Source organism: Manis pentadactyla, chromosome 8, assembly GCF_030020395.1.
Source record: "Manis pentadactyla isolate mManPen7 chromosome 8, mManPen7.hap1, whole genome shotgun sequence".
In the NCBI taxonomy this organism is placed as follows: domain Eukaryota; kingdom Metazoa; phylum Chordata; class Mammalia; order Pholidota; family Manidae; genus Manis; species Manis pentadactyla.
In genome coordinates this window covers 13,348,625-13,363,559 of record NC_080026.1, presented here as the reverse complement: position 1 = coordinate 13,363,559, position 14,935 = coordinate 13,348,625, and the positions used below count along the sequence as shown (strand labels likewise).

The window sequence follows — 14,935 nt, the reverse complement described above, 5'->3', positions numbered from 1 at the left end:
TAGGTTTTATTAAAATATAGTAAATATTATCTTTGATATGGACCACACCGGAGACAAAGTATCTCTCAATAATAAAAGCAGATGTTATTTATGTGGTTGGGCTCAAGATATCTAGCCATAGCTGGCCTGTATTTAGGAGCTGAAATACAAAAAACATTTTTATTAAGACATAAGAGCCACTCTTAGTGTAAGATGTCACAGTGTGAGAGCTACCCAGAAACAGAGCATCTGACTCATGTATCTCACATGAAGCCACTGAGTGAATGATGGCTATTGAAATTGTTTTTCCTTCCCCATTTTTATTCCTAATATAAATAATTGAATTTCCATGAGTCAAAATCACAAAAGAATAGGCTTCACTCTGTGTACATCCTTTCTAAGTAAATTATGAACTCCTTGAGCACCTTATGAGCCATACATTTTTATTTTTGGACACCCTCAACTGTTTCTAGTTATTAAGAAATAGATGCTGACCTGATTCTTATTCTCAATTTAATGATCAATTTATTTAATCACTACTGCCTAATACAGGACCACTAGCATATCACAGTTGTACTAAACATGAGAAACTAGTAAGTGATTTTTATTTGTTTCCATGGGTAGCTACAGGATTATTTTTAGCTCACTTGTGAAGTGCTGAGATTACAAATACAGAAAAAATGCATTTCTACCCAGGTACATTTAATTAATTTAGTCAGCACCTCTGGACTTCAGCTGCAACGTATCAAATGCTACCAAGAATAAAATATTTGCAAGAAATGATTTATTTCATAAAAAGTATCTCACATTAAAATGGAAAAGGTCAAATTCAAGGTACTATGTCATAGAACACTTCATTAAAAACCAAAAAAGCAAACACTAGGAAATTCTGGTCACAGTCTATTTGGTGGCACCTTCCTCCTCCCCTCCGCCCAATATGCCTTGCCCCTCCCCGCCCTTCACACACAGTACAAAGCATTTACACATTCTTTAATCTAATTCTCTTTTATGAGTTTTGGCAAGTATATCTATGAACAGTCTTTCTGGAGAGGAAAGGAGAAAGAGAGCTTTTACCTAACTGGCCTAAGTTATTACACGTTCTCTTCCTGGACCAACTGTTTACTGTTTGTTTACACAGCATTCCCTAACCCCTCAACCTCCTACTTCAAATCCCCAAGGTATGATTATAGATAAGAGTTATGTTCCCAACAAGGCTGCTGAAAATATTAATGTCAATGAACAAGAATGTAATGCTAAGACACTTAGACCACAATGGAGAAAATCTTGGTATTTTCCAAGAGGACTCAATATATAACAATGAGTCTTCCTCTCAACCCAATTTAAATGTCTTTTTTAAAACTGTCTCCACTTTTTTCCCAGTTCAGTAAATCCTCTTTTAAAGATTTGATCCACAACCTGTTACTATTGCCTTACAGACGCTATTTCTTCAAGTATGGTACACTAACAACCCAGAAAAGAAACACGCCATCCTGTGGCTTACAGGCTGCTCTTTAATCTTCTCAGATGTTCAAGATGGCCTTTGCTGCTTACGTCACCATAATGGTTTATGTTAACAATAATCCTTTACCCAAGGAAGTCCAGAAGTATGTTTCAACAACCATGTCATCATGGAAACCAGAAAAGGTCCTAAGTACGACTTCTCTTTAAACTCAAATACTGAATAGCCTTCTATTGCCACTCATTTGCATCTTTAGCTTATCTCAAAAAACATTATCATACAAGAAATGATTAATGTTTTAAGGTTTTCTTCAGACATGCCTCTTACAAATAAATGTTCATCACAATATTAAATAAGGAAAATTAATTTCATTATCTTGGCACAGAATAATGAAGTTAGGAAAAGTCTAAACACTTAAAATTAAGACCTTGTGCTCGAATTTTTAAAAATCTTTTTCCTATCATTTTTAGTGGGCTATTATTAGTGAAATTCAGTACTGATGTAATTAAAAGTAGGGGCTATGAACTTCGTTGCACTTTGTCCTTTTGGATATCACTATTATTGGCAGTCTGGCCAGTCTGTCAGTCTTCATTCAGCAAAGGAACTGAAAGGTGTAAAAGCATTTTCTGCGTCTGGGTCATCAAATCCCTTTGGAAAGGTAGTTGTCACTACCAAATTGAGAAAAGGGAAATAAATAAAGTGATGTCCTCTCTGCAACTTGTTCTTAGCAGTTATAACTATGCATTAGGTTTCAAGAAAAAACATTTATAAAAGCACAGGGAAAGAATGAAGAAGGGGGTGTGGTTCTGCTTAATCTCACATGAAACACATTACCAAAAAGGGCAGTTTTGTCGTGTTAACCTGGTCTCCACTAACAAACCTATCATTGAAATGGGATGATTTGAAACTGATTAACCCACCTTTTCCAGAGAAAGCCAAGCAGACAATTTTGAAAGCAATGGAGGAAAAGAAGAAACCCGTAAACATATTCTTTTCCTTCTGGGAGAAGAGGTGAGGGTTGGGTGACCTCAAAAAGGGTACAAAGAAAGAAGAGAAGTAGTGACTCTGTAGCATCTTACTATGCTGATGGACAGGGACTATAATGGGGTGTGGGGTGGGATTTGTAATAGGGGGGAATGTTGTAACCACAGTGTTGCTCATTGTGAAACCTTCATAAGATTGTATATCAATGACACCTTAATAAAAAATTTAAAAAGGGTGCAAAACCACTCCAGGTACCCAACAGACCTAGATTTTATTTATTTGTTCTTTAATGGACTCATATCTCTCTTTCTTTGGATCATTACTTCTTGATCTCTGAATAGTCAGTTTACTCATTCTTCTTGGTTTAATTCACCACGACCTAAACCAAAGAGGCTTTTCTAATGATTCCAAGCAGAAGTCTTTCCCTTATTCTGAGCTTTCACAAACTCTTGTCCACAGCAAAGAATCCTGAAGACAGCATTCAGTATCAACCTGATGAATCAAGGTGGCTGCCCCCTTTTCCCCTATTCTTAGTATTAAAACAATAAAAGTTTTTATCAAATACCTGTGACTCGCCTGTGGTTGTCAATTTTCAGTCAATTCACTTTTGAAGTAATGGCTAAATTTTCTACTATTTTAGGGGGTTACTAATTAGTTGCATTACTGATTTAAAAACTGAGCGCATTTACCTTGCCTTTCTTTTTATCTATATACAATTACCTGTTGTAATGAGAATCAGGAAAGACAAATAAAACTCCAAAACTTCATTTTGGTGAAAATCTAAAGGCCTCTCTCCATCTGATCTACCAAGAAGTGGGGCCGGGGGGGATGGGAGGGAAGGGAAACTAGACTTATTTGCATTTTATTTCCTCAGCTTATTCTGTGATGAGATCCTGAAAGCAGGAAAATAACTGAAAGGACAGTAGTCAAAAGGGAAAGAAAAAGGAACACAGAATAATTCACAAAATGACTAATGTAACCTCAAATAATGGCCAATTAACTGTATATATAGTCATTATTCTATGCAACTCAAAACTAAAGTGGAACACATCGTCCTTTAATAACCTTTGAATGTATTATTTAGAGAAAAGTACAGCCTACTATCAGCTAGATTAAATTTGGCCATATATTCTGTTATATTACCAACATATCCAGCCATTTGTGAAGCCAAGAAAGAGTAAAATGTACTCTCAGGACTGGTATTCAACCTTGAAGTGCTGAAAGCTACTTCATCATCTAGTGGGGGGCAAACACAAGCACACATACAAGAACCTAACACTGCTGTGGGGAAAGCTCGGGATAATCACCATCATTGTAAATCATTCAGGTATCCACTTATTTCAACTCACACAAATCAAGGCAGAGCTCCCTGTGATCTCTACAAGGATATCTGAAATCACATGTAACATTTTCCCTTCCCTCTCTTCTCACTGAAAGCTTAGGATATGGAGGGTTTGTCCTCTCCTTTCATTCACTAGCAGACAGCACAGCACACAAGAAACTTTAACTGGACTACCTTACACGTGTCATTTAGATACTATAAGAAATAGTAGTTCTGAGTATTCCACAAGTGCCCCAAAAAGCAGAAGAGACTCCTCATCAGACTCCTTCTAAAAAATTAGAGTAGCTTTAGGATTAGCGTAATTCTAATCCAATTATAATGTCTTGTTGATTTTACTTTCTAGTTTGCTTTACACTGCTCATAAGCTAAAAAAAGTACTTTCACATTTCTACATATTAGGTGAAATTATATTACTGGCTAATCACAATCTATTGTTTCTTAAAACTATGCTTATCTAGCAAAATAAAATTAACAATATTTTCAAATTAAGGAAAATTTACTTATTTATCTATGAACAAAATCATAAAACATATTTTCCAAAAATTATAATGGTTGTCTAACCTAGGTTTGCTATTTGGGCCAAGATGAGATATATGATGGGTAATACATTATTGACCTTTTACACTTTGGTTCCTTCAAAGCTTCTTCATTGTATTCAGCATTTAGTTTAAATTGAATATTTAAAATTGAAGCTATTCTATGTTGCAAACACAGCTAAAATGAAGAGCTTCTGTAGCAGCAGTGACCAGATTTTAAATGCAGGTAGATCAATAATAAAAAAAAAAAAATCCACCAAGCACAGGCTCCATGTGTGAGTGGAATGGTTTATAATAGCTTGCAAATGACTATGTGCTTGCTGTAACCAGCTGTTCTTAAATTATGAATATGCAACCAATTCATGTTAAAGCCAAATCCCAGCACTATTTCTACAGAGAAATCCCAGTAGTTTTGCTTGTTCTACATGTTAGCTCTGTTAAGGATACAAATAGCAGTAAGCTTCCGAACAAATAGGACCAAACTATTGGCATTTCATGCACTGGGTCCATTATCACAGCAGGGGATGTCAATCATTGGTACATTCCTATAACAGCTCAGGCAATATGACAATGATCTCGTAGGAAAAAAAATCAAAATCTCTGCAGCATACTCAAAGTCCTTCTGACAACCTAATGCTTTCTGACTTCAGCCAATCAGTGTCAGACCTGACCTACTAGAAGACTTGCATCAAGCTTAAAACATTTAAAAACATCAATCATAAAAACAAAGACAGGACATTGAATTATACAGTATTAACCTCCAGGGTTTGCATACAAAGACCTTAGATTTATTTATGTCCCAGCGAGTTAAGAGCTTCACTACACCGTTCTTTACACCAAACTGACTGCCAATTTGATGAACCTCTCTGCCCTCAGCAGGAGTGCACCATCTTTGATTAATGAGTGCATGCTTGTGGAAAGTGTGAAAGGAGAAAACAGAGGAAAAACACACAATTATGTGTACACATAGCTTCAGTAAAATGCAATAATTACCTTTGAACCAAATGCTCCTTTTTCCTTATACACACAAGCACAGATATGCACACACAAAATTAGTAAGTGTTGTCTATATATAATCTTAATTATTATCGCTAACAATTTTTATTTGAATTAAAGTCATTCAAAAACCAAAGTAAAAGCCAAATTTTATAAATCATAAGTTTTTTACAAGCATTTAATTTTATTTTATAAAAAAACTGAGAACATGTTATTTTTAACTATATGGGATAAAAAATATATTTTCACTTCATATCCTTGTAAAAGCCTTTTCATTTTAAAAACTCAATGTTTAACTTTTGAGGACAATTAAATAATTTATATCTCAGAGTTTATGATATACCACATCATAAACACATAATCGTGTTCAAAACAGATTTAAAAGTCATGTAAATTCATCTTATTTTTCTTTCACCAAAGATGTTGCTGGTATTTTATAAGTAATGTAAATTAATTATATTTATTGCCCATAATTCAAAGTTAATATGGTCAACAGAAAACTTTATGAAAGTTTAAACTTTTTATGGCTCTTTTGTTTAGAATTGTCCTCCTTTAAGAAACCCAATGCAGAAAAATTCCTACTTAAATTATGGGATGCATGCTTACTTCTGCTACAACTAAGGCTATGTTATCTCTAAAAATGAACTAAATATTAAAATTGCTTGTTTAAAAAAAAAGTTTGCATTTAACATACAACTCAATTTACCATAGATTAGTTTATATGGATATGTGCTTTGACAACTATGTTATGAGTAAATGTATTAAAAATTGAAGCAGACTATGGTAATAGAATGATTTTCTTTTTAAGGAATTGTATAACTATGATATAGAAAGGGTTGAAAAAGCACATTACTTGAATATAAATTTTAGCTTTAGTCTTAGTAATGTATGATCTATTTAAAAGGAAAGCATCTCTATACACAGGATTTCAGGAAATTATAATTCTGTAAAGCACTCAAGCAGTGTGTTTTAAATGTTTAAAAATCTGTTTGTATGTATAGGAAGTCCTTTTAGTGGGATTTAACTCAGCGAATTATTATTATAATAATCAATTTCACATTTTAAGTATATTTTTAAACGCAAACTTTTTTTAATTGAAAACATGTTATTTTTAACTATGTGGGATTAAAAAATGTATTTCACTTCATATCTATAAAAGCCTATTCATTTTTTTAAAAAGTCTATTCATTTTTAAAACTCATAAGAGGACTATTAAATAATTTACATCTCAAAGTGTATGATGACTTGCACACAGTATTCAAAACAATAGTTAAAAATTTTATGCTCTGAAAAATTGTTTAAATGCTTAATGATTTAAGAATTAAAAATCAGTAAGTATTAGAACTAGAAAAGATCTCAAACATAGTGGTAAGCTACATTATACACTTAAACTTATCATCCTAAAGATTTTTTTACACACATTTTTTAAAAATGTGTTTTTGTCTTTAGGAATTATCACTCTTCTTTCTCTTTCCTCCTTCCTACTTCCTTTACCATCAAAAAAAAAAAAAAAAAGCAAATAATTAGAAAAAGTAGAAAATAGGCACCAATAGGATGATTTGACACCATTTTAGTACTACAGTTTGATAGTTGAAATTAACAATAAAAGTTACTAATAAACCTGTACTTTCAATTTTTCAAGTAATTAAATGAATACCAGTTGACTACTTAGTATCTTCACCTCCTTATTAAGAAAATTAAACCCAAAATTGCCCAGCTCCTCACTATTTTCTCTTCTGATTATCTTCTGCAACTAAAGTTCAAAAAAGTGATTAATCAAGTGAGTCAACATTTATTAAACAAAGCACAATATTTTTAAAAGTTCATGGTATGAAATATTTAATTTCATATAACCAAAAACCTCTTAAAATACCTAACTACATAGTTTAATTAATCCCTCAGGATAACAGGTATATTAAAAATTATTAAACCTTGAGGACATAATTTCAGCTAGGGGTCAAAATTACTATAATATTTTGTGCTAAATCACTTCTTTTGGTTGTTCTAGCTAGGACTAGGTCAAAAACTCAGAAACTACAACTTAAAACCTCTTTGAGAAATCTTTAAACGTTAACAGTAATCAAGTTCTAACACTTTCACTAATTCAAGGAGGTAAGACAGAACACATGAACTTCATGCAACTGTGATATCCTACATCTTGTATAGTAACACAAAAGTAGCAACAAAGACATTAACAATTGCAGTTCAAGCTGGGAGTGACTGTTCTGTTTCAATTCAATGACACCACTAATGGCTTCTTAGCAGCTCCATGAAATCAACCAGCTGTCAAGTTGATGCATCAGAAGGAACAGTTATGCACTCCCATAAGAAAAAGCAACACATCAGGATGTTTGGGAAAACATCTGCTCCTTTACACTGCAGTTCTATAATAAACATGCAAACAAAGAAATGGGAGAAAGGGCAACAGTATTAAAATTCCAAGATTTCCGTTACAGTCTTATATGCATTTTAAATAAATGGCTTATAAGAATAAAAACAAATTCCTGCCAAGTTGAATACTTTAAGTTATTCTAAATCTTCTGAAAATGCTAAATATACTCAGATTCTTCTAGAAAGGCAAAAACTACATAAAAATCTTTGTATTTTTAAAATTGAGTATATTCACCAAGTAAATCATTAAATATACAAAACTCAAAAATTAATACTAAAATATATCCTTCCTTCACTTAATAACTATTTAGTAAATTATGCCAGCAGTATCCCATAAATAGATTTCTAAGACTGAAGAGTCTAAAAATGCTTTTGGTAGTGTTTGAAAGAGTAAATGCTGCCACAGTTCAGCACTAGTTTAACATGTGAGAAGAGTAAAAAAACTATTCATTTAAAAATATGTACCTACTCCTGCTTCTCTCCAAATCTTGTATTAATACAGCAATATTAAGTTCTCAGAAATAACTTGTCTTTAAAGCAGTTTGATTTCCTAAAAAAAAAAACTTATTTGTCATCACAGGTTTAAAATAATTTTACATTTCACTATTCATTTCAAATATTTGTAAAATCTTAACCTCTTTTCTATCTGAAACTTACAAGTACCTCACTATTGTCCAAATTATTGATTATGCAGCACAGTGACGATACGTAGTGTTTACAATAGGTGTGAGACATCAAATGTACTTAGCTACCATTTTCTTAAACTGCTTATCCTCTGTTGCTTGCCATTTATAATCTGCCAAATCTTCTAGTCCTTTGTTGCATGTATAATTTAGAACCATCTGTTCTATGTGCTTTTAACTATTTAAACATTTTTCACCTACCTATAATGCACATAAATGGCAGACATTCAATTCAGTCAAGCTTTCTATATAGCATTTTACATAAAGCAAATTCCTAGATAAAGAGCATAGCAGATAACACCAAAGACTGCTACAGAGATAAAAACATACCACGTACAACTTAAGTTTTTATGTGTTAGACAAACCTTTTCAATGTATTCAAAACTGTTTCTATTAGCTTTTTTTTTAGTTAATTGTAGTCAATGTTTTGCACCAACCCAGAAAACAAAGAGAATGCAAATTAAATACAGACAGTTTCATGTCCTTGTTAGAAGAGAAGTAAATATGCTGAATGAAAATGACTATAGGAGACAGAATTCCAGTTTCCCATTCAATTTACAGTGCCTCTTATTTATATACCAGTCAGTGTATCATTAAGTTTGGTCATGTGATCAACCGAACTTCTGGAGGTGAAAAACTATTTTAGACAAGCAAATTAAAACACTGATTTTTATTATATTTTCCTAATGGCTGACAAAAAGCTTACAACTTGAGGTTATATAAAATATATTTTAAAATCAATTCTGCCTTTTAAAAACTACATTTTTGTTTACTTAATACCTGCTCGTAAAATTTAAAAGTATACAGTATCTCCAGGTATTTTCAGTATCTTTATCTTTTTCAAAATGTAGAGAAATATTAAGAAAAATAGAACATTTAGTTACAAAAGGAAATCTGGGTTATGTAAAATAAGGACAGGTAAAATACTAGCCAAGCTGATTAAAGAAAAATCCACAGCATAGAGTAGAGTAAACGAGAGGGAATATGCTTTTCAAAAACAACATTTGCAACATTTAAATAAAGAACACGCAGACAAGAACTAAGTTAATACCAAATGACACACTTATAAAAGTTTATACCATTTTTTATACATAATTTTCCACCTGTTACCAAAACATAAATTGTGTAGACGCTAAGGGTTCATTTTTAGAGCAAAACACAAAAATAAGCAGCACAACTAATCGTTCACCAGCAGTTACACGATCCTTTAAAACGAGAAAAAAAATCAAGCGAAAAATTTACCCTTGGAAAAATTTATTCATAAAGTTTACATGACGTCACTGGGCCCCCTGAACGTTCCTTAAACTTTGAGTCTTAACGAGACACACTTTCTGCCTTTGTAAGGGTTCTTTCCCTTCCTCAAAAAATAAAAAAATAAAGACTTGGGAATAAAAAATGCCCAAGATGGCGAAACGCTTGTTGTTTAGCGGGCAGGGGAAAAAAAATGGAGGATATTGTAATATACACAAAGGGATAAATTTCAACAACTCGGCCAAGGGCTGCAGCTGCTTCTCTCTTTATAAGGAAGCGACACACAAAAGATAAATATAGAGAGAGAGAAAAGAGGAGAAAACCTCCCGAACAGCAAGGACCAGCTCTGACTCTCCAAACACTTCCTTCCTTCCCCTAGTCCCAGCTCGGGGGTGCACAGAACTATTTTAAAGGGAGGGGAGCCGCGAAAGGGAAAAGGGGGGATGGGAGCGACAAGAAGATGAAAAGCGCGAGGAAGAGTTGGGAGCCGGCGGTTGCTCCGGGGAGGAACTGCTCGCAGACAGACGTAATGGCAGGAGAGCTGTGCGCCTCTAAGCCTGCGTGTGCACAGACACAGACCTTCCCGGGGAGCAGGACGTGTTTTTCGAGTCCCACCGGGCCCCAGCTACCACCCCGCCCCCCAGCTTATTTTCTGTAAACTCCGGAGCTCCAAGACCCCGCGGCAGAGAGCCCCGGAGGCCCGAGTTCGGGGGTGGGGGCGGCGGGCGCAGCTGATCAGCCCCGGAGGGAAGAGGGGGCGGAGGCAGGAAAGGGCAGCGGTAGGCGGACGGGGGGGCGGGGGGGCATCGTGAAACTGCCCCGGCGGGGAGTTGGGGAGCCGCGCAAGCCCCGGGTAGGAACAGCGATCGCAGCAGTGCCAGAGGTTGTTTTTTAAGAAGCAAAACAGTTGGCGGCGACCGGAGCGCCGGGAGCCCGAGGGAGGGAGGAGACGCGGAGCCCGGCGGCCGGCACAAAGGCGGCCAGGCGGCCGCGGCGCCTGCCCGCGCCGGGGAGGCACGGCCGGGCCCTGCTGGACCGAAGTCCCGCACCGGCAGCCGGAAATAAAGTTTCCGTTCTCCCGAGCCCGCAGCCCCCTCCCACCCGGGACCGGCCCTCCTCCCCCAGACTCCACTCGGGACCCCGAGCACCACCCGCCTTCCAGCCCGCACAACAAAGGGACGCACCGGCCGGCGAGGGTAAACAGCCGCGGCCGGGCGAGCAGGGCGGCCGGGCGGGCGCCTCGAGATCAGCAACTCCGGAGTGTTCCCCGCTCGCAGGAGCGTAGTTTCTCCTTTTCTGTTTCAGCCGGCTTTGTAACATTTTGGAATTTTTATCTTTACCCGCACCCCTCACACCCGAGGATTTTTAACTCACCTTTACTTTCCAACTGAGAGTTGCGGTGGATGGGGTTTTTGCCTTCCCCAGATGGTTGAAGGTTACGATTTTTGTTTTTGGAAAACCCACTACCTCCTTACTAATATTTTTGCAAAAAAAAAGTGTAAAGAGAGTTGGAGTGGAGGTGAGATTTGTGATCGGGAAAGCCCGTGCCTCCCTCCTTCTCCGTCTTCCGCCTCTCTGATTAGTTCCTATCCAGCAGCAGATTGAAGCAGGAGATGATTCTTCTCAAGGTTTGTTCAGCAGCTTCACTTCTAGGCGAAGGCTTCATGAACCAAGTGACGTCAACCAACAAGGCTTCTCTCTCTCTCCTCTGTCTAACAATGAAAGTTGCTGTTAACAAGGGAAAAAAGAGAGAGAATTGTTTATACCATTTCAGTTCCAATAATAAATGACCTATCAGCTCCTAAAGGAGCCAGAGGAGGGAGGGGGTTGCTTCTTCCTCCCCCAAATACTGCAGCTTTGAGTTTGCACTGCTTCTTGTCCCATGAAAAAGTTAAGAAACATTTAAGTTTTCTTTTAAAAGTAAAGAGGACAGAAAATAGGATTGAAAACCTAATTTTTAACAAACGTAAACTGCTGAATAGGGAGCACAGATTAACTGTTTCCACCTATACTTTTTTGTCCGTAAACTCAGAATTCGGTTGAAGTCCACAACCTAACTAAATTAATACGCCAAGAATTCGTGAATGTTTGAAACTCAAAATAAAAAGCAGGATAAAACGCTACAGGCTGAAATGTTTAGGCACTGAGTTAATAATTTAAATAAAGCACGTTAACATAGTAAATAACTTTAAAATTTTAAGTTAAAACTGTAAAAAGTTACTACAATAGTAGTTTTTTCCCTCAATGCCTGAGAGGTCAAAATAAGGGGGGCGGGGGAAGAATTATAATTCTAATTGTAAGAATTGAACACTTCTTAAAAAATTAAGACTGGTAGCCCATTGCCCCATCTTTGAACTACACACGAGGTATGCTATTTGTCTACCCCCAGAATCTCTTCTTTCTTTTTTACCTTTCCATTTTTTCCCAATTCCAGCATCCTGAGTGAACCCAATAAAGTTAAACTAAAAGTGGAGAAGTATTTATTCCCTCCTCCCACATCCCATCCTATAGCTTCCTAAAAACGATTTTTTAAAAAGCTTTAATCTTAGTAACACTTTATTACCCAAGAAGACATTTTTTTTTTCATTGAGGTATAGTGTTTTTTTCCCCAGGACACATTAAGAGTTCTTAAATTAAAATTGCATCATTTAATTTTCAAGATGAAGAGCAAGTTAAATGCAAGCTATAGAAGAATAATTTGACCATATGTGTATATTTTGTATGTACATATGTGGATAAATGTATCTTAAAAGATGTTATTGTTTTATATTTCCCCTTCAGCCACTGGCTGTGATTTTAATTGTGCTGGAGGATCTTCATTAGTATTAACACATGGGGAGATTTCACAAAGCTGCTTCATTACGAAAAAAAAAGCTTGGCAGACTCGGTCTTTTTGCATGCACTGAGAATGTCAGCCTTACCTCGGTCATTTGTAACATAATAAGTGCAAGTACAATGATTGCAATGCAGGAGCACTGGGGGAAGGGCAGAAATACTGCCTGTCTAATAGGGATATCTGAAAAGAAGGCTGCTCATTATATAGTAAAATGTATGCTAAAAATTAGTGAAGATGATGTCTCAGGAGACTGATGCTAAATAAATTAATGTGCTGATATGTTTTTAATTATTATTTTTGTAGTAGTTTATTTCATTCTCAGGATTCACAATGAGCAGCAAAGCTGTGCTAGCACTTATTGATTTTTCCCCCTGCCACATTCCCGGAATACAGATTTTAATCATTTCACTATACCACACTCAGTAATTTCATTAAAAACTGGAACCTTCCATCCCCAGAAAAGCATTTAATTTCAGTGACATACAATTTCTCTCTTAGCAGAAAACTGTCTCTACAGTAAAAGCTGGCCTAAGGTTCAAATGCATAATTTCATCGTGAGTTTTCCATGCTCTGCATTCCTTTGTAGCTATAATTTGAGTAACTACCTAATAACTGTAATAAGAACAGTAATTTCCTTACAATATATTATTAACTTATATTTAATTAACTCAGAGGCCAAGCTCTGTACCTGTATGACTGGATCAACAGTTCCACAACCTCAAAATTTACTAATGTTCTGGAAAAAAACCATAGATTAAAATATGTGTGAATGCTGACATTCCATCTAAAGCAACATGCAAAAAGTTCATGCATTTTTACATAATATTAGTCATGACTCAAACAGTATTTTAAAACATGTAAGTAAACAAGGCAATTCACTGATATTTCTATATGTCAATTAAATATTAATATTTCATCAATCCATTTCTGACATTGCCTTATCACTAGCATTACAGTTGAAAACAATTTTGAAAGGAGGGAAAAAGGGGGCTAGATTCAGGTTGTCTTGTTTTCTTAGGAATTGTTTAAAACATTTCTCTTGAAATAAAGTTTAAATGGTACTCCTGATTAACTTGGATAAGTAACAATATTTCTTTTGCTCAAATACTTTAAACAATATACTGCAAAGCATGGTTCACTTTTTGGCTCCAATAATATTTTGAAATAATATTGGGTTTGAAGATGGCACATTGGTTTTCCAAATAGGTTTTTATAAGGATATGCCTGGTTTTTAGAGAAGAAACCTGTGTGGAAAATATTTTTTATAATAAATTCATTTATTAATTTAGATTTTGCATATATACCTAATCAACAGAAAAAAAAAGGTACATATGCAATAAAAGTGATTAGCTTATATTGAAATAAAGTGATTAAAACTCATATTAAAAATTCCTATCATTCCCCTGGGTGATTTTAGAACCATAGTTCCAAAAAATTTTCTTAAGAGTGTGTATAATTTCTAGTTGATTCCACATATAGCACAAAGTTGTTGTTTCCTCGGCTGAATGATGAAATAGTTTATAACTAAATAAAACTTATCATCTAAAAGTCAGAATAAAGGATAAAAATGTTAACAAAGAACTTGGTTTTTGTGTCTTTCAAATATTTAAAAATCACCAAGAGCTCTTTATATAGTTTGAAAAATACTTTTACAACATTCTCAAAAATGAATGCAGTTATATAAAAATCAATAATTAACAAAATCATTGGCAAATGACAAATCAGATTGATATCTAAAATTCGTAAGATGGATTTATATATTTCAATAAAATTAAAAGTTTTAATTTTGTATTAAAATATATCTTCAAAGTGATTTAGTGTTATTGGTAATTGAATTATATTGTCCAATTTATACTTTTAAAAATGATTTTTAAATATAATGGTACAGTACAAATTTAAAACTGGATTATGCCATATTTGATACCTTCTTACTAAGAAACTGTGCTTAAATTCTTTAATATGACTCCTTCCCTTTTTTTGTTACCATTTTTTATTGTTTAGAGATTACAACATAGTAATATACTTGAGAGCAAATACAGAAAATAATTACTATAGTTATAAAATAATTTGGCTCCCTTAACACTTAGTCTTCTAAGATCATCATCTAAGTTAGTACCTCACCATATACAGAATTGTAAAAGAACTTAATGATTGAACAGATCTTTTCCATTATTACTGATAATTATTTCTGAAATTCTATAATGACATATACCTACCCCATAGACTGAATTAAGCCACCACTATAGACTAAACTAGACTTAAATTGACTGTAGACTAAACAGCACTCTTCTAAAAAGAAGCAGCCATCTATATTTAGGACCAAGACAGATCTTTTTAAATAGACAGATATAGAGATAAAGATGGATAGATACCTAATTTACTACTGTATGTATTGTACATGGATCTTCAGACAGCAAAGAATTGCCAGTACAGAGAGAGAATAGAGTCTAAGAAGGCTGACTACAGAAAGCCGAACAA

At 34.9% G+C, this 14,935-nt stretch overlaps 1 protein-coding gene across 24 annotated transcripts in view; it reads right to left on the bottom strand.

Moving 5' to 3' along the window:
• Positions 1-14,935, bottom strand: part of BAZ2B (bromodomain adjacent to zinc finger domain 2B) — a 350,617-nt gene that overhangs the window by 273,209 nt on the left and 62,473 nt on the right. For 23 of the 24 annotated variants that reach the window (XM_057505529.1, XM_057505503.1, XM_057505506.1 and 20 more), the window contains one exon: positions 10,996-11,349. The gene's annotated coding sequence lies outside the window, so the exon portion shown is untranslated. Of the gene's footprint in view, positions 1-10,200; positions 10,970-10,995; positions 11,350-14,935 lie in introns of those variants that run through there. The other variant, XM_057505509.1, reaches the window with a different exon arrangement.